At 36.7% G+C, this 25424-nt stretch overlaps 1 protein-coding gene across 1 annotated transcript in view; it reads right to left on the bottom strand.

Moving 5' to 3' along the window:
• CycD (cyclin D) overlaps positions 1-25424 on the bottom strand; it is a 174419-nt gene that overhangs the window by 21259 nt on the left and 127736 nt on the right. The gene's annotated exons all lie outside the window — the stretch shown is intronic.

Raw genomic sequence — 25424 nt, 5'->3', positions numbered from 1 at the left:
CTTGCTATGCCTCTACTCAGCAGCCACGCCAATAATTAAGTACTTATGATAAAAAAGGAACTAAAATAACATTACAAATAAAGATGCAATTACCATGCTATTAGAATGCGAAGCAGACGCGCATGAATGTGTGTGTGTACATGTATACAGAAATTCTTAAAGCTGCTGCCCCATTCCATTCGCAGTTGCATATAACTTTGGTTTTTCTTAACCGATCTTTATAATAATTTCTACAGTATATCTTATTGTACCATAGAATTTTTGTGTATTCTGAAAAAATCAATTGCATTTTAATTGTGGTTTAAATTTGTTAGCAATAAAAGTTGCGTTATTAACTTGATTTATAGCTCTGGAGTGGTAGCGGGGAGGTGGCGATAGGTATGAAATGTAAGATACTTGAAATATCTATAATATTCCAGAAGCCACATATCATGTTTGGTAGCTCTATCTTATTATTTACCCAATTTGCTAAAAAAAAACAGGATGTGGATATCGATTGCTTGAAAACGGAGTAAGTTATCGATTATCGATCTGCGCGGGAACTAGGAGCATCTACATCTAAAATTTCAAGTCTCTAGCTCTTATAGGTTCTGAGATCCTTAAGCTCATACATACGGACGGACGGACAGATAGACGGACATGGCTAGATCGACTCGGCTATTGATACTGATCAAGAATATATATACTTTATGGGGTCGGAGATGGTTCCTTCTGCCTTTTACATACATTTGGATTTTGCACAAATACAATATACCCTTTTACCCATTTTTAATGGGTTCAGGGTATAAAAAGATTGCAGTTATAAACATTAAAGATAAACTATACACGGAACAATTTGAAAAGTTAAAATTACTTATAAAGTCCGATCCGATAATTGTAAGTCCCAATTTCGAGAAAAAATTCTCACTAACTACAGATGCCAGTAATATTGCTAAGGAGCAGTATTATCACAAGAGCATAAACCAATCTGCTACGCAAGCAAAACACTAAATGAGCACGAAATTAATTATTCGGCAATAGAAAAAGAAATATTAGCTATTGTCTGGGCCACCAAATACTTCAGGTCCTATCTATTCGGTAGAAAATTCGGGATCCTTAGCGATCACAAGACCCTAGTTTGGTTAAATAACATGAAAGAACCAAATATGAAGCTACAAAGGTGGAAAATCAAGCTAAATGAGTTTGACTACTATATCAAATATGTCCCTGGAAAAGAAAATCATGTAGCAGTCTCCTTATCACGAATTAAAAAAGAGGAAAATCTATTAGGAGAAACTTCAGATAGCATAGCCTCAACCATACACAGTGCGCAAGAAGATAATGAAAACCATATTCCTATCACAGAAAGACCTATTAATTATTATAACAGAAAACTGGAGTTCATAAAAGCTAATATTAACACAGTAGAAACTATACACTACGTTCACAAAATAAAAATTAAAATTTCTTATCAGGAAATGACCAATGAATACGCTAAAGAAATGATTAAAGAATATCTATGCACTAAGTGTAATTTACTTCCAAACTTTAATATTTTCCAAAAGGCCAATGTTGAAATACTCAACCCAAATAACTTATCAAAAGTGATGAAAGTGAACAAGTTATAAAACCTATGCAAAGTTCAAGGAAATCATCCTTAAAAGTCATAAGGACTTATTGCATCCAGGTATAGAAAAGGTCACAGCCCTTTTTAAAGAAAAATACTGTTACCCTGACCACCAAAAGTTAATGCAAAATATTATAAACGTATGCGAAATATGCAATATATCCTAAACAGAACATAGAAATACTAAACTTTCTTTTCAAACGACTCCAGAAACGTTTAACCCCCGAGAGAAATACGTCATGGATTTTTATATCATTGACAATAGACAGTGCATGGACATTTAATCCAAGTACGCAGCATTAATAGAGATAAACAGCAGAGATTGGCTCGAAACAAAACGAGCAATCCTCCAAATTTTCAACCTAATGGGTAAACCAATAGAAATTAAAGCAGATAAAGATTCAACATTCATGTGCGCAGTACTCCATATATGGTTACAGTCCGAAAATGTCCAAATAACTATAGCTACTAGCAAAAATGGAATATTTAGTATTGAGAGATTTCACAAAACAGTTAATGAAAAGCTTAGAATAATTAAGAGCGAGTCCGATCCAGAAAATAAATTATCAAAATTTGAAACGATGCTTTATACGTATAATCATAAGACAAAACATAATACAAGTGGTAGAACACCAGCCGATATCTTTATATATGCCGTAACACCCGCATATAATACCCAAGAATATAAACGTAATAAAATAACAAATTCAAACGGAAAACGCCAAGAGTTTAAAATAGACAGTCGATTTTTAGCATCATTCCTTGTAAGATCTAAAACAACTCCATTCGAGAAAAAACAGGAAACCTCAAACAAATAGATGATAAGCATTACGAAGAAACGAATAGAGGTAGAAAAATCACACATTTACAAATCTTAATTTAAGAATCCGAGAAGTCCAACTCCAAAGCTTAGAAATCAACTCAACACAAGCTAAAAATGGCTACTTAATCTTTAAGACAGAAGTAATACACTTACCCGTAAACTACGAATACCATTATCTGTCTGTTAATATAACTAAAACAGAACAAACATATAACATAATCATGAGAGACATCCACAGATAAGATACTTAAAAGAAAAATTAGAATGAGAAATACATGGCATAAGAATAGCAAAACGTAGCAAACGCGGTCTTGCTAACATTATGGGCACAATTTTTAAATATCTATTTGACACATTAGACCAACAAGATATAGAAGACTTAGAATCTAAAATGAATAATATAGCAGAAAATATCGTTCAAGCAAATGAACTTAATCAAGTAATAAAAGCAGTTAATACAGGCATAGAAACCATAAATAACTTAAATCAAGCAGACGAGGAAAACCAAAGGTTAGCACTCCTTATATTCAACCTCCAAGAATACACAGAATACATAGAAGACATAGAGTTAGGTATGCAACTAACTAGATTAGGAATTTTCAACCCGAAATAACTAAAACATGACACTTTACAGAAACATGACACGTTTCAGAAAAATTATTAAATATCAAAACTTCGACTTGGTTAAAAACAGACACCAATCAAATTTTAATCATTTCCCATATTTCACGAGAGATAATCTAAACACCAATCTTTGAGATATAACCTTATCCAGATAACGATAATAATATATTAACAGAAGTCATCCATGACAAATACTTCATACAAAACAAACAAGCCTACACGGCAAATACAAAAGAATTAATTACAAATAAATGCATAACAGGAATTTTGATTTACAATTACATCGAGCCAAATATGCTCATTACTTGGAACCTACCCAAAACACTTTTGAGACAAAATTGCATCAATATAAAAATAATAATAGATGATAACAGCTTTATAAAAGCGTGAAACTGTTCAATCCAATGGGATGAAATAATAATCAGAAATACACTACTAAATTATACACAAACGATTTATGTAAGCAATAATGTAACCAAATTAGAACCACTGTCATACATTCAAGCTAAAGAAATCGTATAAAATCATACAAAAATGTACACCTTTTAAATTGTAACAATAACAACACTTTGCATAATTATAAGCGCTATAATATTATATATATTATCTATACGTTCAAAGCATTACTCCAAAGAATAATTGTAAACAAGTAAGAGGTTATAGTCGGGAGCTCCCGAATAGGGGATACCCTAAACCCTCTTCTTCCATCAAATGCATATATATATTCTATTTTAGAAGCTATATGTCAAGTTTGGTGACCCTAGCTTTTATTATCAACCAAAATTGCCCAAAAACAGGATATCTATATCGATTTTTATCGATTTCTTGGAAACGGAGTAATTTATCGATTATCGGAAACAAACTCGTTCTGCGCGGGAACTAGGAGCACCTACATCTAAAATTGCTTTTAGTATATAATTCTATTGTATAATCTATTGACTAATAAGGAAGACACTCGTTTTGTCGACCATTAATAAATAAATATGAGCTCTCAGCGATGAACCCAGCGACGGCGAGACTCAAATGCCAGGCCACGTGGGATGCCCATTATGGGCTCTGCCGACAGAAGAGACTTCGAAACATCAAGGTCTAACCTGTCTAAATCGATGGCACGCTGTCATGTCGCTCGAACGATAGTTCTGCTGGCAATGGTTAAATGAGTATGTGCTCGGACTCCAAGCTCGGACCAAATAGCACCGTCGCCTGCCAAACGCCATCGTGGACGAGCTGGTGGTCGTCGTTGAGGACGAGCTGCTGCCCTAGCAGTGGCTGATCGGCAGAGTGCCGGCAGTGCACGCAAGAGACGACTGCGTCTTTCGAGTCGCTGAAATTAGAACGACCAGTGGAACGCAATATTATAGCCCTGTCCACAAGTTACCAATGCTGCGCTTTCCAGTTTAATGAAGACAACAAGCCACTCACGGTGGCCGAAGATGACGCATATCTGCGCTTTCAAAAGTATAATTTGAATAAATTTGTAGTCTAGTGTTACTTAAGTTTGGGTGAAGCTCCTCGCTTCGCCATCGTAGCTTAATCTAGCCTTAAGAATGCATGGTCACTTAGTTTTCGAAATTATTGTTCCCTCTTACGCGAATAACCCGTTATTTATACTGCTCCAACAACCCTAAAACACTAATTTTCATACTTCTATTTAAGGCCTTGACATCCGCAAGATAAATTTAAGAAGAGGCGCACGGATAAATATCTCATGTGTGACGGGTCGCCATGGAAAATGATAGGTAAAAGCGAATGGCGACCGACACATATATCAATGTAGATATACTTCTTATAACAAAAATGTATTCAAATATTATTACCTGCTTATTCGATTTTTAATAGCATTGGGTTTTTTCGAGTTTTAATTTTTTATTAAATTATAATATATCTAACTAAATTATTTAAATTATAACAATATTTGACAGCTTTCAAATAACATATACGTTTATATTTCAGTCTCTGTCTTAGTACCCTGAACTTTGTGAAACTGGGAAAAAAAATAAGTATGGTGATTTTGTGCAAATGCATTTAACAAAATGAAGTGGAGAGCAACAGCTAGAGCTTTCAAAGTAAAGCATATTATATATTTGTATAGAAGATAGTTCGGCGCTTATGGCGTATTTGTATAGCTTTGGAAAAGGTAAGATAATGTGTAGAAAAATGAATCTCATATACATTTATTCTTGGTCTTCACCGAGATTCTAACCATTCCAGTCTGCCTGTATGTCCGAGATACAAGAGCTGGGGACTTAACATTTTGAACGTAAGTTCGCCTATTGCCCGTGCTGATCGTGTTTATTTTAAAGGATCGATAAAATGCCACGTTTCCATAAAATTGATTAAACTTGTTAAAGTCCTTGTATAGAGTATAAAGATAGTAACATTAAAATTTGTTAGTTTAATACTCATTATTTTTTTTTTTTTTTTGTGGTTTAGCTGTTGAGTAGAGTCGACAGCATGTAATGCGGTCAGTTGCGAGTTCGAACCCTGCCAAGTCAACTTTTTTTTTTAAATTTACTTGGTGCCACAAGCAAGCAAGCCACAATTTAAATGCAATTGACTATTTGATTATACACAAATATTGTGTGGTACAATAAGATATACTGTAGAAAATTTCATAAAGATCGGTTAAGAAAAAACCAAAGTTATATGTAGCTGCGCAATTGGATGGGAACTAGCCAATACTTCAAGAATTTTTGTATACATGTACACACACACATTCAAGCGCGTCTGCTTCGCATTCTAACAGCATGGTAACTGAAACTTTTTCTGTAATGCTATATTAGTTCGTTTGTTTCTTATAAGCACCTAATATTGGTGTGGCCAGTTGCGATTATGAGCCCTCCCAAGGCAACTTTTTTTTACTTATTTGGTGTTGGAATAAGAGGGTTCAGGGTATTCCGCAGTCAGGAGCTCCCGACTAGAACCTCTTACTTGTTTTCTCATAAGTAGTTAAATATTAATATGGCTGCTGAGTAGAGGCATAGCAATTGGTGCGGTCTGACGCGAGTTCGAGCCCTACCAGGGAAAGTATTTTTTTTTGTTGTTGGTGTGGCTGTTGAGTAGATTCGACAGCAAGTAATGCGGTCAGTTGCGAGTTCGAACCCTGCCACGGGAGCTTTCTTTTTATACCCTGAACACATTAACAATGGGCAAAAAGGGTGTATTGTATTTGTGCAAAATGCAAATTTATGTAACAGGCAGAAGGAAGCATCTCCGACCCTATAAAGTATATACATTCTCGATCAGCACCAATAGCCGAGTCGATCCAGCCATGTCCGTCTGAATGTCCGTCCGCCTGTCCTTCTGTCCGTCCGTCCGCCTGTCCATTGGTATGAACGCAAGCATATTACAACCTATAAGAGATAGAGACTTGAAATCTTAGATGTAGGTGCTCTTAGTGCCTGCGCAGATCAAGTTTGATTCCGATAATCGATAACTTACTCCATTTACAAGTAATCGATAAAAATCGATATCGATATCCTGTTTTTTGGGAAATTTTCAAGTTACTAAAATCGAATATATATAGTGACATATGTACCACACCCACAACATATACTATAAGTACACATACACTCATCTATCCGAATACAGCATATAACATATGTCCACAGCACCTAATGCCAACCCCTTACACATAAGCCCTAGCAACTAAGCGCATCACATATGTGACATGAGACACCCCAATTTGTAAACAATAGACCCCAGAGCCCCAAAATTATAAATTCTTGGTGACAATAACAATTCTGGCGTGGGACCAATCATAAAATCGAATACCATTAGACATAAACATCCGCCATAATCCTTATTCCCACCAAATGCCCAATTTGCCAACGCAGCTCAAATTCAGGCTCTTAGTATATTTTTGAAACTCATTAAAATAATGAGAGTATTGTTAAAAGAGAGCGAGCTCATGATCTTCAGCGCTCAGCCGAGATTGGCTAAGCGTTGACAAAATTATACAAGTTGAGTTTTACTGAAGACGTTAAACCGTCAAGTTGCATCGTGCACAAACTGTAAATTCCAATAAGCCACGCTGGTCTAAATAAAGTTATATTTTTCTTAAACAACGCGTATTGGTTTATGTAATTGGCGCAGCCGGTGGGATGCGCCAGTGATATAAGACCATTAACGGACAATCGTTGCCCCAGGTCTTTAAAGCAAATCGTGGTCGGCGCTGATGATCGACGCGAACGCAGAATCATTGGAAAATCGTATCCGCAAAAGAACACACGCGAAACTTGCCGCAAGTGCTCATTGACCTCTCAAGGATTATAAGATCCCAGGTCAAACAAAAACCCGACATTGCAATTTCATTGCAATTATCTAGTACTCTACCAAGCATTGATTCTTTGGACAATCTGAGTTACTAGGTAGTGAATTTTAATTCACAACACAAAAGTGAGTGTGCCCTTGGCCTTGCAAATCCTTTGATCCCTGCAAGACACACTCATTGGTAACGCGCGCGAAATAACGCCATACCTAAACAAAAAAAAATTACACCAAGAACAAAAACAACAACAAAAGTGAAAAGTGGACACCATGGCGCAACCAAATGAGCCAGTCTTGCAACTAAGCGAGCAACACCTTTCACAAGCACTAGGCCAAATAAGGCAAGTGCCAACATTTAATGGAGCCACCGAGGAGCTAAGCGCCCTATAAGGCGCATCGACTTCATCATGCAGTTATATCCAACGAGGGATATTCGCCAACACAGCGTCCTGTTCGCAGTCATCGAAATGCAAATAGGAGGAGACGCGTAGAGGGTCACGAAGCTATCCCCTGCCAACACCTGGACAGAATTGAGGTCGGAGTTCATCTCAGAGTTTAAAACGCAGACGCCATGCGAAGAGCTCTTAAGAAGAATCTACACTACCCGGATGTATTTGTAAGTATTCGTTATAAGTTTATACTAGAAGACAATCAGATGAATACCATGTTGTATACAAATGCATTACAAAACAAAGTTCAAGACGTTATTATGAGGAAGTTGCCGATAGGTTATTCATGATCAAAGAGAAGGCGTTTACGATGTAGTATTGTTCGATAGAAATAAAAGCGCAAGCAATCAAACCAAACCAGCTACTTCTAACAAAAATCGAGGTAAAATTGAGTACAGGAAAACCCCAATTTTTAATCAATCAACAAAATAACAAAACTATAGTAACTATATACAAAAACCAAAATCCCAAGTTGACTGTAGTCCACAGATAAGTTTAGTCCAAATCTAACCAAAGGCAGGGCACAAAACCCTCTTAATTACCAAAATCACCAAAAACATTCATCCGCCCCCAATCCGCCATCAAAAAGGCAACGCGAAAGCGGTAGTGGTCAAATGAAAATGGACACGTCCGAAAATTTTCTTCAAACTGCGTCGGAGTCAGAAACCGAAGAAGAACCAACCCATTTATCAAACTAACCATGAATAATAATATCCTAAAATCTGTAATATACATGGGGTCGTCTATTAACTTAATGAAAGAAAATGTCCTAAATTTCAACATAAGAACTTGCCAATTGGAAGTTCAAACAATTAAATCGCTGAAACCCAGCAAACTTTGCCCCACTAATCATAAATTTTATTTACATAATTTTTCACAAAATTATAACGTGTTATTAGATAGAGACTTCGTAGAGAGTACTCAAGCCCTAATAGACTACAAAGATAAAAACCATACGGATAAGGGAATATACATTTACCATGCAAGACAATTCGAAAAGCGAATACCAGCGAATGAGTCAAAAATTGAGTACCCCGTTCCGCCCCCATCAGATGACGAACAATTTGTGTTCGCCATCAACAACGAACTCATAGAGTGCAACGAATTCCGCGTTGATCATCTAAACGATGAGGAGAAAGAAAAACTAACAAAAATCTTACATGAATTTGGGGATATTCAATACCGAGAAGGTGAAAATTTGACCTTTACAAGCCCGGTTAACTACCCATGAAGATCTGGCTTATAAAAAACCATACAAATATGGCCAAGCATTCGACCAAGAAGTCGAAAACCAGATCAAAGATATGATCAAACGAGGGACAATTCGCAAGTCGAAATCCTCTTACTGTTCGCCAATTTTGATCATACCCAAAAAGAGGGATGCATCCGGCAAACAAAAATGTAGAATAGTCATTGACTATCGAAACTTAAATGAAATCACAATTGATGACAAATACCCCATACTAGCAATGGATAGCATACTGGGAAAATGTCAGTATTTTACTACTGACCTCGGTAAGGGCTTTCGCCAAATCCAAATGGATGAAAGTTCAATTCCAAAGACAGATTTTTCAACTAAAAATGGACATTACGAGTACACTCGAATGCCGTTTGGTTTGAAAAATGCACCTGCAACGTGCCAACGCTGCATGAACAATCTTCTGGAAGATTTAATCTACACAGATTGTCTTGTCTATATGGACGACATAATTGTATACTCCACTTCATTGAAGGAACATATTTTGTTATTGAGGAGGGTAATCACGAAATTAAAAGAAGCCAATTTAAAATTGCAATTAGACAAATGTGAATTCATGAAACAACAATCAATTTTAGAACTGCGGATTTTACCGAAAGTTCATCCTAATTTTGCGAAAATAGAAAAACCAATGACGGCAAAACTAAACAAGAGGTCTGAAGCCTCCGACTAGGGGATACCCTGAACTCTCTTATTTCAACACCAAATTATATAAGCCAACAACACCAATTAATAAAAAAAAGTTCCCTTGGCAGGGCTCGAATTTGCAACTGACCGCATTACTTACTGTCGACTAAGCTTAACAGCCACACCAGCAAAAAAAAATAATAATAAACTTTCCCCGGTAGGCCTTGAACTCGCGACAGACCGCACCACTTGCTATGCCTCTACTCAGCAGCCACGCCAATAATTAAGTACTTATGATAAAAAAGGAACTAAAATAACATTACAAAAAAAGATGCAATTACCATGCTATTAGAATGCGAAGCAGACGCGCATGAATGTGTGTGTGTACATGTATACAGAAATTCTTAAAGCTGCTGCCCCATTCCATTCGCAGTTGCATATAACTTTGGTTTTTCTTAACCGATCTTTATAATAATTTCTACAGTATATCTTATTGTACCATAGAATTTTTGTGTATTCTGAAAAAATCAATTGCATTTAAATTGTGGTTTAAATTTGTTGGCAATAAAAGTTGCGTTATTAACTTGATTTATAGCTCTGGAGTGGTAGCGGGGAGGTGGCGATAGGTATGAAATGAAAGATACTTGAAATATCTATAATATTCTAGAAGCCACATATCATGTTTGGTGGCTCTATCTTATTATTTACCCAATTTGCTAAAAAAACAGGATGTCGATATCGATTGCTTGGAAACGGAGTAAGTTATCGATTATCGGAAACAAATTCGATCTGCGCGGGAACTAGGAGCATCTACATCTAAAATTTCAAGTCTCTAGCTCTTATAGGTTCTGAGATCCTTAAGCTCATACATACGGACGGACGGACAGATAGACGGACATGGCTAGATCGACTCGGCTATTGATACTGATCAAGAATATATATACTTTATGGGGTCGGAGATGGTTCCTTCTGCCTTTTACATACATTTGGATTTTGCACAAATACAATATACCCTTTTACCCATTTTTAATGGGTTCAGGGTATAAAAAGATTGCAGTTATAAACATTAAAGATAAACTATACACGGAACAATTTGAAAAGTTAAAATTACTTATAAAGTCCGATCCGATAATTGTAAGTCCCAATTTCGAGAAAAAATTCTCACTAACTACAGATGCCAGTAATATTGCTATAGGAGCAGTATTATCACAAGAGCATTAACCAATCTGCTACGCAAGCAAAACACTAAATGAGCACGAAATTAATTATTCGGCAATAGAAAAAGAAATATTAGCTATTGTCTGGGCCACCAAATACTTCAGGTCCTATCTATTCGGTAGAAAATTCGGGATCCTTAGCGATCACAAGACCCTAGTTTGGTTAAATAACATGAAAGAACCAAATATGAAGCTACAAAGGTGGAAAATCAAGCTAAATGAGTTTGACTACTATATCAAATATGTCCCTGGAAAAGAAAATCATGTAGCAGTCTCCTTATCACGAATTAAAAAAGAGGAAAATCTATTAGGAGAAACTTCAGATAGCATAGCCTCAACCATACACAGTGCGCAAGAAGATAATGAAAACCATATTCCTATCACAGAAAGACCTATTAATTATTATAACAGAAAACTGGAGTTCATAAAAGCTAATATTAACACAGTAGAAACTATACACTACGTTCACAAAATAAAAATTAAAATTTCTTATCAGGAAATGACCAATGAATACGCTAAAGAAATGATTAAAGAATATCTATGCACTAAGTGTAATTTACTTCCAAACTTTAATATTTTCCAAAAGGCCAATGTTGAAATACTCAACCCAAATAACTTATCAAAAGTGATGAAAGTGAACAAGTTATAAAACCTATGCAAAGTTCAAGGAAATCATCCTTAAAAGTCATAAGGACTTATTGCATCCAGGTATAGAAAAGGTCACAGCCCTTTTTAAAGAAAAATACTGTTACCCTGACCACCAAAAGTTAATGCAAAATATTATAAACGTATGCGAAATATGCAATATATCCTAAACAGAACATAGAAATACTAAACTTTCTTTTCAAACGACTCCAGAAACGTTTAACCCCCGAGAGAAATACGTCATGGATTTTTATATCATTGACAATAGACAGTGCATGGACATTTAATCCAAGTACGCAGCATTAATAGAGATAAACAGCAGAGATTGGCTCGAAACAAAACGAGCAATCCTCCAAATTTTCAACCTAATGGGTAAACCAATAGAAATTAAAGCAGATAAAGATTCAACATTCATGTGCGCAGTACTCCATATATGGTTACAGTCCGAAAATGTCCAAATAACTATAGCTACTAGCAAAAATGGAATATTTAGTATTGAGAGATTTCACAAAACAGTTAATGAAAAGCTTAGAATAATTAAGAGCGAGTCCGATCCAGAAAATAAATTATCAAAATTTGAAACGATGCTTTATACGTATAATCATAAGACAAAACATAATACAAGTGGTAGAACACCAGCCGATATCTTTATATATGCCGTAACACCCGCATATAATACCCAAGAATATAAACGTAATAAAATAACAAATTCAAACGGAAAACGCCAAGAGTTTAAAATAGACAGTCGATTTTTAGCATCATTCCTTGTAAGATCTAAAACAACTCCATTCGAGAAAAAACAGGAAACCTCAAACAAATAGATGATAAGCATTACGAAGAAACGAATAGAGGTAGAAAAATCACACATTTACAAATCTTAATTTAAGAATCCGAGAAGTCCAACTCCAAAGCTTAGAAATCAACTCAACACAAGCTAAAAATGGCTACTTAATCTTTAAGACAGAAGTAATACACTTACCCGTAAACTACGAATACCATTATCTGTCTGTTAATATAACTAAAACAGAACAAACATATAACATAATCATGAGAGACATCCACAGATAAGATACTTAAAAGAAAAATTAGAATGAGAAATACATGGCATAAGAATAGCAAAACGTAGCAAACGCGGTCTTGCTAACATTATGGGCACAATTTTTAAATATCTATTTGACACATTAGACCAACAAGATATAGAAGAATTAGAATCTAAAATGAATAATATAGCAGAAAATATCGTTCAAGCAAATGAACTAAATCGAGTAATAAAAACAGTTAATACAGGCATAGAAACCATAAATAACTTAAATCAAGCAGACGAGGAAAACCAAAGGTTAGCACTCCTTATATTCAACCTCCAAGAATACACAGAATACATAGAAGACATAGAGTTAGGTATGCAACTAACTAGATTAGGAATTTTCAACCCGAAATTACTAAAATATGACACTTTACAAAAACATGACACGTTTCAGAAAAATTATTAAATATCAAAACTTCGACTTGGTTAAAAACAGACACCAATCAAATTTTAATCATTTCCCATATTTGATCGCAAGGATATCAGAATCTATAAGAGCTAGAGACTTTTTATTTTAGCTGTAGGTGCTCCTAGTGCCTGCGCAGATTGAGTTTGTTTCCGATAATCGATATCTTACTCCGGTTCCAAGCAATCGATAAAAATCGATATCGATATCCTGTTTTTTGGGCAATTTTGGTAAATAATAAGAGCTAGAGTCCCCAAATTTGACATATATTTTCTAAAATAGAATATATATATGCATTTGATGTTGGAAGAAGAGGGTTTAGGGTATCCCTCAGTTGGGAGCTCCTGACTAGAACCTCTTACTTGTTTAATTTGTTTGGTGTTGAAAAAAGAGGGCTTAGGGTATTCCATAGTCGGGAGCTTCCGACTAGAAGCACTTGTTACTTGTTTGTGTCTGGTTCGCTCGGAACAGCACACCTTGATATCTGTAAAGTGTTAAATACTCCTATTAAACGCATTAACACACTATCGACGTGGTCGTTGTGTCTCTTATTGTGTACGTCGGAGTCATAGTGACTCATTCGAACCCAAACAAAATTCTAAGCAAAACCGTTCATCACACAGAATGATTAAAAAATTGTCGAAATAGGTTTCTTTTTGCTTACTATTTTGGCGAATTAGGTTGAACAAATTGTTGATGTTTAAAAAAATGTTATTTTGCATCTAACGTTTGCATCTAGCGTACAGTTTTAAATTATATCCAATATGTCTTTTCTCACATCGCAAGTCACATTATTTTATTGAGACGATTACGATTAACTCCTTTGCTGCCGTCAAAAAAATATTCTTCGCTGAACGTTGTATTGTGGCTTTATTTTTGCGCGTAGTTTTTCTTGTCGATTTATTTCTCGAGTTCTCTTTTATTTTAAAAAAAGATATGACAAATAATTTTGGTAACAATAAGCAAAGCTAACCTAAGAGTACTCGTGAGTCTTCTTCGTGAGCGACTGTGAGAAAGTAAGTTTATGTATTCGTTGTTTTGAATGCAAGCCTCGTCTGCTAACACAAGTTATTAAAAATTTACCAGCAGATCGACTCCGAGCGTTCTGCCCATTCGCTATCCATGGCGTCGATTTGTGTTGCTCACTCAATTAGCACGACCTTTTGAATGCGTCGAAAGCCTACATATAAGTTGTGCATCGCATTATTAGTTTCCTTAGCTTCGTTTTATACTGACTTATCAACAAATACTTTTATAATCGTCGACCGTCGAGAAGTCACGTTGACCATCAATTGCGATAGCGCGATGATTTTAGTCGAAAGTTTCAGGAGTTGCGAGCTCCAATCGAGGAAGACGCCGACATAATTCGTGAAGCCACAGTAAAAAGCGTATGCGACAGGCTAGAGCTTCCAGACGACTCTAGTCGCGGTGGCAGCCGAGCTAAGTTCCAGGCCATATGAGCTCTCAGCGATGAACCCAGCGACGGCGAGACTCACACGCCAGGCCACCTGGGATGCCCATTAAGGGCTCTGCCGACAGAAGAGACTTCGGAACATCAGGGTCTAACCTGTCTAAATCGATGGCACGCTGTCATGTCGCTCGAACGATAGTTCTGCTGGCAATGGTTAAATGAGTATGTGCTCGGACTCCAAGCTCGGACCAAATAGCACCATCGCCTGCCAAACGCCATCGTGGACGAGCTGGTGGTCGTCGTTGAGGACGAGCTGCTGCCCTAGCAGTGGCTGATCGGCAGAGTGCCGGCAGTGCACGCAAGAGACGACGGCGTCTTTCGAGTCGCTGAAATTAGAACGGCCAGTGGAAAGCAATATTATAGCCCTGTCCACAAGTTACCAATGCTGCGCTTTCCAGTTTAATGAAGACAACAAGCCACTCACGGTGGCCGAAGATGACGCATATCTGCGCTTTCAAAAGTATAATTTGAATAAATTTGTAGTCTAGTGTTACTTAAGTTTGGGTGAAGCTCCTCGCTTCGCCATCGTAGCTTAATCTAGCCTTAAGAATGCATGGTCACTTAGTTTTCGAAATTATTGTTCCCTCTTACGCGAATAACCCGTTATTTATACTGCTCCAACAACCCTAAAACACTAATTTTCATACTTCTATTTAAGGCCTTGACATCCGCAAGATAAATTTAAGAAGAGGCGCACGGATAAATATCTCATGTGTGACGGGTCGCCATGGAAAATGATAGGTAAAAGCGAATGGCGACCGACACATATATCAATGTAGATATACTTCTTATAACAAAAATGTATTCAAATATTATTACCTGCTTATTCGATTTTTAATAGCATTGGGTTTTTTCGAGTTTTAATTTTTTATTAAATTATAATATATCTAACTAAATTATTTAAATTATAACAATATTTGACAGCTTTCAAATAACATATACGTTTATATTTCAGTCTCTGTCTTAGTACCCTGAACTTTGTGAAACTGGGAAAAAAAATAAGTATGGTGATTTTGTGCAAATGCATTTAACAAAATGAAGTGGAGAGCAACAGCTAGAGCTTTCAAAGTGAAGCATATTATATATTTGTATAGAAGATAGTTCGGCGCTTATGGCGTATTTGTATAGCTTTGGAAAAGGTAAGATAATGTGTAGAAAAATGAATCTCATATACATTTATTCTTGGACTTCGCCGAGATTCTAACCATTCCAGTCTGCCTGTATGTCCGAGATACAAGAGCTGGGGACTTAACATTTTGAACGTAAGTTCGCCTATTGCCCGTGCTGATCGTGTTTATTTTAAAGGATCGATAAAATGCCACGTTTCCATAAAATTGATTAAACTTGTTAAAGTCCTTGTATAGAGTATAAAGATAGTAACATTAAAATTTGTTAGTTTAATACTCATTATTTTTTTTTTTTTTTGTGGTGTAGCTGTTGAGTAGAGTCGACAGCATGTAATGCGGTCAGTTGCGAGTTCGAACCCTGCCAAGTCAACTTTTTTTTTTTAAATTTTCTTGGTGCCACAAGCAAGCAAGCCACAATTTAAATGCAATTGACTATTTGATTATACACAAATATTGTGTGGTACAATAAGATATACTGTAGAAAATTTCATAAAGATCGGTTAAGAAAAAACCAATGTTATATGTAGCTGCGCAATTGGATGGGAACTAGCCAATACTTCAAGAATTTTTGTATACATGTACACACACACATTCAAGCGCGTCTGCTTCGCATTCTAACAGCATGGTAACTGAAACTTTTTCTGTAATGCTATATTAGTTCGTTTGTTTCTCATAAGCACTTAATATTGGTGTGGCTGCGGTCAGTTGCGATTATGAGCCCTCCCAAGGCATCTTTTTTTTACTTATTTGGTGTTGGAATAAGAGGGTTCAGGGTATTCCGCAGTCAGGAGCTCCCGACTAGAACCTCTTACTTGTTTTCTCATAAGTAGTTAAATATTAATATGGCTGCTGAGTAGAGGCATAGCAATTGGTGCGGTCTGACGCGAGTTCGAGCCCTACCAGGGAAAGTATTTTTTTTTGTTGTTGGTGTGGCTGTTGAGTAGATTCGACAGCAAGTAATGCGGTCAGTTGCGAGTTCGAACCCTGCCACGAGAGCTTTCTTTTTATACCCTGAACACATTAACAATGGGCAAAAAGGGTATATTGTATTTGTGCAAAATGCAAATTTATGTAACAGGCAGAAGGAAGCATCTCCGACCCTATAAAGTATATACATTCTCGATCAGCACCAATAGCCGAGTCGATCCAGCCATGTCCGTCTGAATGTCCGTCCGCCTGTCCTTCTGTCCGTCCGTCCGTCTGTCCATTGGTATGAACGCAAGTATATTACAACCTATAAGAGATAGAGACTTGAAATCTTAGATGTAGGTGCTCTTAGTGCCTGCGCAGATCAAGTTTGATTCCGATAATCGATAACTTACTCCATTTACAAGTAATCGATAAAAATCGATATCGATATCCTGTTTTTTGGGCAATTTTCAAGTTTCTAAAATCGAATATATATAGTGACATATGTACCACACCCACAACATATACTATAAGTACACATACACTCATCTAACCGAATACAGCATATAACATATGTCCACAGCACCTAATGCCAACCCCTTACACATAAGCCCTAGCAACTAAGCGCATCACATATGTGACATGAGACACCCCAATTTGTAAACAATAGACCCCAGAGCCCCAAAATTATAAATTCTTGGTGACAATAACAATTCTGGCGTGGGACCAATCATAAAATCGAATACCATTAGACATAAACATCCGCCATAATCCTTATTCCCACCAAATGCCCAATTTGCCAACGCAGCTCAAATTCAGGCTCTTAGTATATTTTTGAAACTCATTAAAATAATGAGAGTATTGTTAAAAGAGAGCGAGCTCATGATCTTCAGCCCTCAGCCGAGATTGGCTAAGCGTTGACAAAATTATACAAGTTGAGTTTTACTGAAGACGTTAAACCGTCAAGTTGCATCGTGCACAAACTGTAAATTCCAATAAGCCACGCTGGTCTAAATAAAGTTATATTTTTCTTAAACAACGCGTATTGGTTTATGTAATTGGCGCAGCCGGTGGGATGCGCCAGTGATATAAGACCATTAACGGACAATCGTTGCCCCAGGTCTTTAAAGCAAATCGTGGTCGGCGCTGATGATCGACGCGAACGCACAATCATTGGAAAATCGTATCCGCAAAAGAACACACGCGAAACTTGCCGCAAGTGCTCATTGACCTCTCAAGGATTATAAGATCCCAGGTCAAACAAAAACCCGACATTGCAATTTCATTGCAATTATCTAGTACTCTACCAAGCATTGATTCTTTGGACAATCTGAGTTACTAGGTAGTGAATTTTAATTCACAACACAAAAGTGAGTGTGCCCTTGGCCTTGCAAATCCTTTGATCCCTGCAAGACACACTCATTGGTAACGCGCGCGAAATAACGCCATACCTAAACAAAAAAAAATTACACCAAGAACAAAAACAACAACAAAAGTGAAAAGTGGACACCATGGCGCAACCAAATGAGCCAGTCTTGCAACTAAGCGAGCAACACCTTTCACAAGCACTAGGCCAAATAAGGCAAGTGCCAACATTTAATGGAGCCACCGAGGAGCTAAGCGCCCTATAAGGCGCATCGACTTCATCATGCAGTTATATCCAACGAGGGATATTGGCCAACACAGCGTCCTGTTCGCAGTCATCGAAATGCAAATAGGAGGAGACGCGTAGAGGGTCACGAAGCTATCCCCTGCCAACACCTGGACAGAATTGAGGTCGAAGCTCATCTCACCGGAAGTATTTGTAAGTATTCGTTATAAGTTAATACTAGAAGACAATTAGATGAATACCATGTTGTATACAAATGCATTAAAAAACAAAGTTCAAGACGTTATTATGAGGAAGTTGCCGATAGGTTATTCATGATCAAAGAGAAGGCGTTTACGATGTAGTATTGTTCGATAGAAATAAAAGCGCAAGCAACCAAACCAAACCAGCTACTTCTAACAAAAATCGAGGTAAAATTGAGTACAGAAAAACCCCAATTTTTAATCAATCAACAAAATAACAAAACTATAGTAACTATATACAAAAACCAAAATCCCAAGTTGACTGTAGTCCACAGATAAGTTTAGTCCAAATCTAACCAAAGGCAGGGCACAAAACCCTCTTAATTACCAAAATAACCAAAAACATTCATCCGCCCCCAATCCGCCATCAAAAAGGCAACGCGAAAGCGGTAGTGGTCAAATGAAAATGGACACGTCCGAAAATTTTCTTCAAACTGCGTCGGAGTCAGAAACCGAAGAAGAACCAACCCATTTATCAAACTAACCATGAATAATAATATCCTAAAATCTGTAATATACATGGGGTCGTCTATTAACTTAATGAAAGAAAATGTCCTAAATTTCAACATAAGAACTTGCCAATTGGAAGTTCAAACAATTAAATCGCTGAAACCCAGCAAACTTTGCCCCACTAATCATAAATTTTATTTACATAATTTTTCACAAAATTATAACGTGTTATTAGATAGAGACTTCGTAGAGAGTACTCAAGCCCTAATAGACTACAAAGATAAAAACCATACGGATAAGGGAATATACATTTACCATGCAAGACAATTCGAAAAGCGAATTGCCAGCGAATGAGTCAAAAATTGAGTACCCCGTTCCGCCCCATCAGATGACGAACAATTTGTGTTCGCCATCAACAACGAACTCATAGAGTGCAACGAATTCCGCGTTGATCATCTAAACGATGAGGAGAAAGAAAAACTAACAAAAATCTTACATGAATTTGGGGATATTCAATACCGAGAAGGTGAAAATTTGACCTTTACAAGCCCGGTTAAACATGTCATCCAAACTACCCATGAAGATCTGGCTTATAAAAAACCATACAAATATGGCCAAGCATTCGACCAAGAAGTCGAAAACCAGATCAAAGATATGATCAAACGAGGGACAATTCGCAAGTCGAAATCCTCTTACTGTTCGCCAAATTTGATCATACCCAAAAAGAGGGATGCATCCGGCAAACAAAAATGTAGAATAGTCATTGACTATCGAAACTTAAATGAATTCACAATTGATGACAAATACCCCATACTAGCAATGGATAGCATACTGGGAAAATGTCAGTATTTTACTACTGACCTCGGTAAGGGCTTTCGCCAAATCCAAATGGATGAAAGTTTGCAATTAGACAAATGTGAATTCATGAAAAAACAATCAATTTTAGAACTGCGGATTTTACCGAAAGTTCATCCCAAATTTTGCGAAAATAGAAAAACCAATGACGGCAAAACTAAACAAGTAAGAGGTCGGAAGCTTCCGATTAGGGGATACCCTGAACTCTCTTATTTCAACACCAAATTATATAAGCCAACAACACCAATTAATAAAAAAAAGTTCCCTTGGCAGGGCTCGAATTTGCAACTGACCGCATTACTTACTGTCGACTAAACTCAACAGCCACACCAGCAAAAAAATATAATAATAAACTTTCCCCGGTAGGGCTTGAACTCGCGACAGACCGCACCACTTGCTATGCCTCTACTCAGCAGCCACGCCAATAATTAAGTACTTATGATAAAATAGGAACTAAAATAACATTACAAATAAAGATGCAATTACCATGCTATTAGAATGCGAAGCAGACGCGCATGAATGTGTGTGTGTACATGTATACAGAAATTCTTAAAGCTGCTGCCCCATTCCATTCGCAGTTGCATATAACTTTGGTTTTTCTTAACCGATCTTTATAATAATTTCTACAGTATATCTTATTGTACCATAGAATTTTTGTGTATTCTGAAAAAATCAATTGCATTTTAATTGTGGTTTAAATTTGTTAGCAATAAAAGTTGCGTTATTAACTTGATTTATAGCTCTGGAGTGGTAGCGGGGAGGTGGCGATAGGTATGAAATGAAAGATACTTGAAATATCTATAATATTCTAGAAGCCACATATCATGTTTGGTGGCTCTATCTTATTATTTACCCAATTTGCTAAAAAAACAGGATGTCGATATCGATTGCTTGGAAACGGAGTAAGTTATCGATTATCGGAAACAAATTCGATCTGCGCGGGAACTAGGAGCATCTACATCTAAAATTTCAGGTCTCTAGCTCTTATAGGTTCTGAGATCCTTAAGCTCATACATACGGACGGACGGACGGACAGATAGACGGACATGGCTAGATCGACTCGGCTATTGATGCTGATCAAGAATATATATACTTTATGGGGTCGGAGATGGTTCCTTCTGCCTTTTACATACATTTGGATTTTGCACAAATACAATATACCCTTTTACCCATTTTTAATGGGTTCAGGGTATAAAAAGAGTGCAGTTATAAACATTAAAGATAAACTATACACGGAACAATTTGAAAAGTTAAAATTACTTATAAAGTCCGATCCGATAATTGTATGTCCCAATTTCGAGAAAAAATTCTCACTAACTACAGATGCCAGTAATATTGCTATAGGAGCAGTATTATCACAAGAGCATAAACCAATCTGCTACGCAAGCAAAACACTAAATGAGCACGAAATTAATTATTCGGCAATAGAAAAAGAAATATTAGCTATTGTCTGGGCCACCAAATACTTCAGGTCCTATCTATTCGGTAGAAAATTCGGGATCCTTAGCGATCACAAGACCCTAGTTTGGATAAATAACATGAAAGAACCAAATATGAAGCTACAAAGGTGGAAAATCAAGCTAAATGAGTTTGACTACTATATCAAATATGTCCCCGGAAAAGAAAATCATGTAGCAGTCGCTTTATCACGAATTAAAAAAGAGGAAAATCTATTAGGAGAAACTTCAGATACCATAGCCTCAACCATACACAGTGCGCAAGAAGATAATGAAAACCATATTCCTATCACAGAAAGACCTATTAATTATTATAACAGAAAACTGGAGTTCATAAAAGCTAATATTAACACAGTAGAAACTATACACTACGTTCACAAAATAAAAATTAAAATATCTTATCAGGAAATGACCAATGAATACGCTAAAGAAATGATTGAAGAATATCTATGCACTAAGTGTAATTTACTTCCAAACTTTAATATTTTCCAAAAGGCCAATGTTGAAATACTCAACCCAAATAACTTATCAAAAGTGATGAAAGTGAACAAGTTATAAAACCTATGCAAAGTTCAAGGAAATCATCCTTAAAAGTCATAAGGACTTATTGCATCCAGGTATAGAAAGGGTCACAGCCCTTTTTAAAGAAAAATACTGTTACCCTGACCACCAAAAGTTAATGCAAAATATTATAAACGTATGCGAAATATGCAATATATCCTAAACAGAACATAGAAATACTAAACTTTCTTTTCAAACGACTCCAGAAACGTTTAACCCCCGAGAGAAATACGTCATGGATTTTTATATCATTGACAATAGACAGTGCATGGACATTTAATCCAAGTACGCAGCATTAATAGAGATAAACAGCAGAGATTGGCTCGAAACAAAACGAGCAATCCTCCAAATTTTCAACCTAATGGGTAAACCAATAGAAATTAAAGCAGATAAACATTCAACATTCATGTGCGCAGCACTCCATCTATGGTTACAGTCCGAAAATGTCCAAATAACTATAGCTACTAGCAAAAATGGAATTTCTAGTATTGAGAGATTTCACAAAACAGTTAATGAAAAGCTTAGAATAATTAAGAGCGAGTCCGATCCAGAAAATAAATTATCAAAATTTGAAACGATGCTTTATACGTATAATCATAAGACAAAACATAATACAACTGGTAGAACACCAGCCGATATCTTTATATATGCCGTAACACCCGCATATAATACCCAAGAATATAAACGTAATAAAATAACAAATTCAAACGGAAAACGCCAAGAGTTTAAAATAGACAGTCGATTTTTAGCATCATTCCTTGTAAGATCTAAAACTACAACTCCATTCGAGAAAAAACAGGAAACCTCAAACAAATAGATGATAAGCATTACGAAGAAACGAATAGAGGTAGAAAAATCACACATTTACAAATCTTAATTTAAGAATCCGAGAAGTCCAACTCCACAGCTTAGAAATCAACTCAACACAAGCTAAAAATGGCTACTTAATCTTTAAGACAGAAGTAATACACTTACCCGTAAACTACTATTATCTGTCTGTTAATATAACTAAAACAGAACAAACATATAACAAAATCATGAGAGACATCCACAGATAAGATACTTAAAAGAAAAATTAGAATGAGAAATACATGGCATAAGAATAGCAAAACGTAGCAAACGCGGTCTTGCTAACATTATGGGCACAATTTTTAAATATCTAGAACAAACATATAACAAATTCATTAAACAAGCTGAAGAATATGAGACATCCACAGATAAGATACTTAAAAGAAAAATTAGAATGAGAAATACATGGCATAAGAATAGCAAAACGTAGCAAACGCGGTCTTGCTAACATTATGGGCACAATTTTTAAATATCTATTTGACACATTAGACCAACAAGATATAGAAGAATTAGAATCTAAAATGAATAATATAGCAGAAAATATCGTTCAAGCAAATGAACTAAATCGAGTAATAAAAACAGTTAATACAGGCATAGAAACCATAAATAACTTAAATCAAGCAGACGAGGAAAACCAAAGGTTAGCACTCCTTATATTCAACCTTCAAGAATACACAGAATACATAGAAGACATAGAGTTAGGTATGCAACTAACTAGATTAGGAATTTTCAACCCGAAATTACTAAAATATGACACTTTACAAAAACATGACACGTTTCAGAAAAATTATTAAATATCAAAACTTCGACTTGGTTAAAAACAGACACCAATCAAATTTTAATCATTTCCCATATTTGATCGCAAGGATATCAGAATCTATAAGAGCTAGAGACTGAAATTTTAGCTGTAGGTGCTCCTAGTGCCTGCGCAGATTGAGTTTGTTTCCGATAATCGATATCTTACTCCGGTTCCAAGCAATCGATAAAAATCGATATCGATATCCTGTTTTTTGGGCAATTTTGGTAAATAATAAGAGCTAGAGTCCCCAAATTTGACATATATTTTCTAGAATAGAATATATATATGCATTTGATGTTGGAAGAAGAGGGTTTAGGGTATCCCTCAGTTGGGAGCTCCTGACTAGAACCTCTTACTTGTTTAATTTGTTTGGTGTTGAAAAAAGAGGGCTTAGGGTATTCCATAGTCGGGAGCTTCCGACTAGAAGCACTTGTTACTTGTTTGTGTCTGGTTCGCTCGGAACAGCACACCTTGATATCTGTAAAGTGTTAAATACTCCTATTAAACGCATTAACACACTATCGACGTGGTCGTTGTGTCTCTTATTGTGTACGTCGGAGTCATAGTGACTCATTCGAACCCAAACAAAATTCTAAGCAAAACCGTTCATCACACAGAATGATTAAAAAATTGTCGAAATAGGTTTCTTTTTGCTTACTATTTTGGCGAATTAGGTTGAACAAATTGTTGATGTTTAAAAAAATGTTATTTTGCATCTAACGTTTGCATCTAGCGTACAGTTTTAAATTATATCCAATATGTCTTTTCTCACATCGCAAGTCACATTATTTTATTGAGACGATTACGATTAACTCCTTTGCTGCCGTCAAAAAAATATTCTTCGCTGAACGTTGTATTGTGGCTTTATTTTTGCGCGTAGTTTTTCTTGTCGATTTATTTCTCGAGTTCTCTTTTATTTTAAAAAAAGATATGACAAATAATTTTGGTAACAATAAGCAAAGCTAACCTAAGAGTACTCGTGAGTCTTCTTCGTGAGCGACTGTGAGAAAGTAAGTTTATGTATTCGTTGTTTTGAATGCAAGCCTCGTCTGCTAACACAAGTTATTAAAAATTTACCAGCAGATCGACTCCGAGCGTTCTGCCCATTCGCTATCCATGGCGTCGATTTGTGTTGCTCACTCAATTAGCACGACCTTTTGAATGCGTCGAAAGCCTACATATAGGTTGTGCATCGCATTATTAGTTTCCTTAGCTTCGTTTTATACTGACTTATCAACAAATACTTTTATAATCGTCGACCGTCGAGAAGTCACGTTGACCATCCATTGCGATAGCGCGATGATTTTAGTCGAAAGTTTCAGGAGTTGCGAGCTCCAATCGAGGAAGACGCCGACATAATTCGTGAAGCCACAGTAAAAAGCGTATGCGACAGGCTAGAGCTTCCAGACGACTCTAGTCGCGGTGGCAGCCGAGCTAAGTTCCAGGCCATATGAGCTCTCAGCGATGAACCCAGCGACGGCGAGACTCACACGCCAGGCCACCTGGGATGCCCATTAAGGGCTCTGCCGACAGAAGAGACTTCAGAACATCAGGGTCTAACCTGTCTAAATCGATGGCACGCTGTCATGTCGCTCGAACGATAGTTGTGCTGGCAATGGTTAAATGAGTATGTGCTCGGACTCCAAGCTCGGACCAAATAGCACCATCGCCTGCCAAACGCCATCGTGGACGAGCTGGTGGTCGTCGTTGAGGACGAGCTGCTGCCCTAGCAGTGGCTGATCGGCAGAGTGCCGGCAGTGCACGCAAGAGACGACGGCGTCTTTCGAGTCGCTGAAATTAGAACGGCCAGTGGAAAGCAATATTATAGCCCTATCCACAAGTTACCAATGCTGCGCTTTCCAGTTTAATGAAGACAACAAGCCATTCACGGTGGCCGAAGATAACGCAGATTTGTGCTTTCAAAAGTTTAATTTGAATAAATTTGCAATGTAGTGTAACTTAAGTTTGGGTGAAGCTCCTCGCTTCACCACCGTATCTGAATCTAGCCTTAAGAATGCATTGTCACATAGTTGTCGAAATTATATGAAACTTTAATTTAAAAAGCCATAAAATATTTTGGTTTAAAA

Source organism: Drosophila virilis, unplaced genomic scaffold (genome assembly GCF_030788295.1).
Source record: "Drosophila virilis strain 15010-1051.87 unplaced genomic scaffold, Dvir_AGI_RSII-ME tig00001562, whole genome shotgun sequence".
Classification (NCBI taxonomy): Eukaryota; Metazoa; Arthropoda; class Insecta; order Diptera; family Drosophilidae; genus Drosophila; species Drosophila virilis.
Note: the sequence above shows the minus strand (reverse complement) of the source record. Positions and strands in the feature narration are given on the sequence as shown.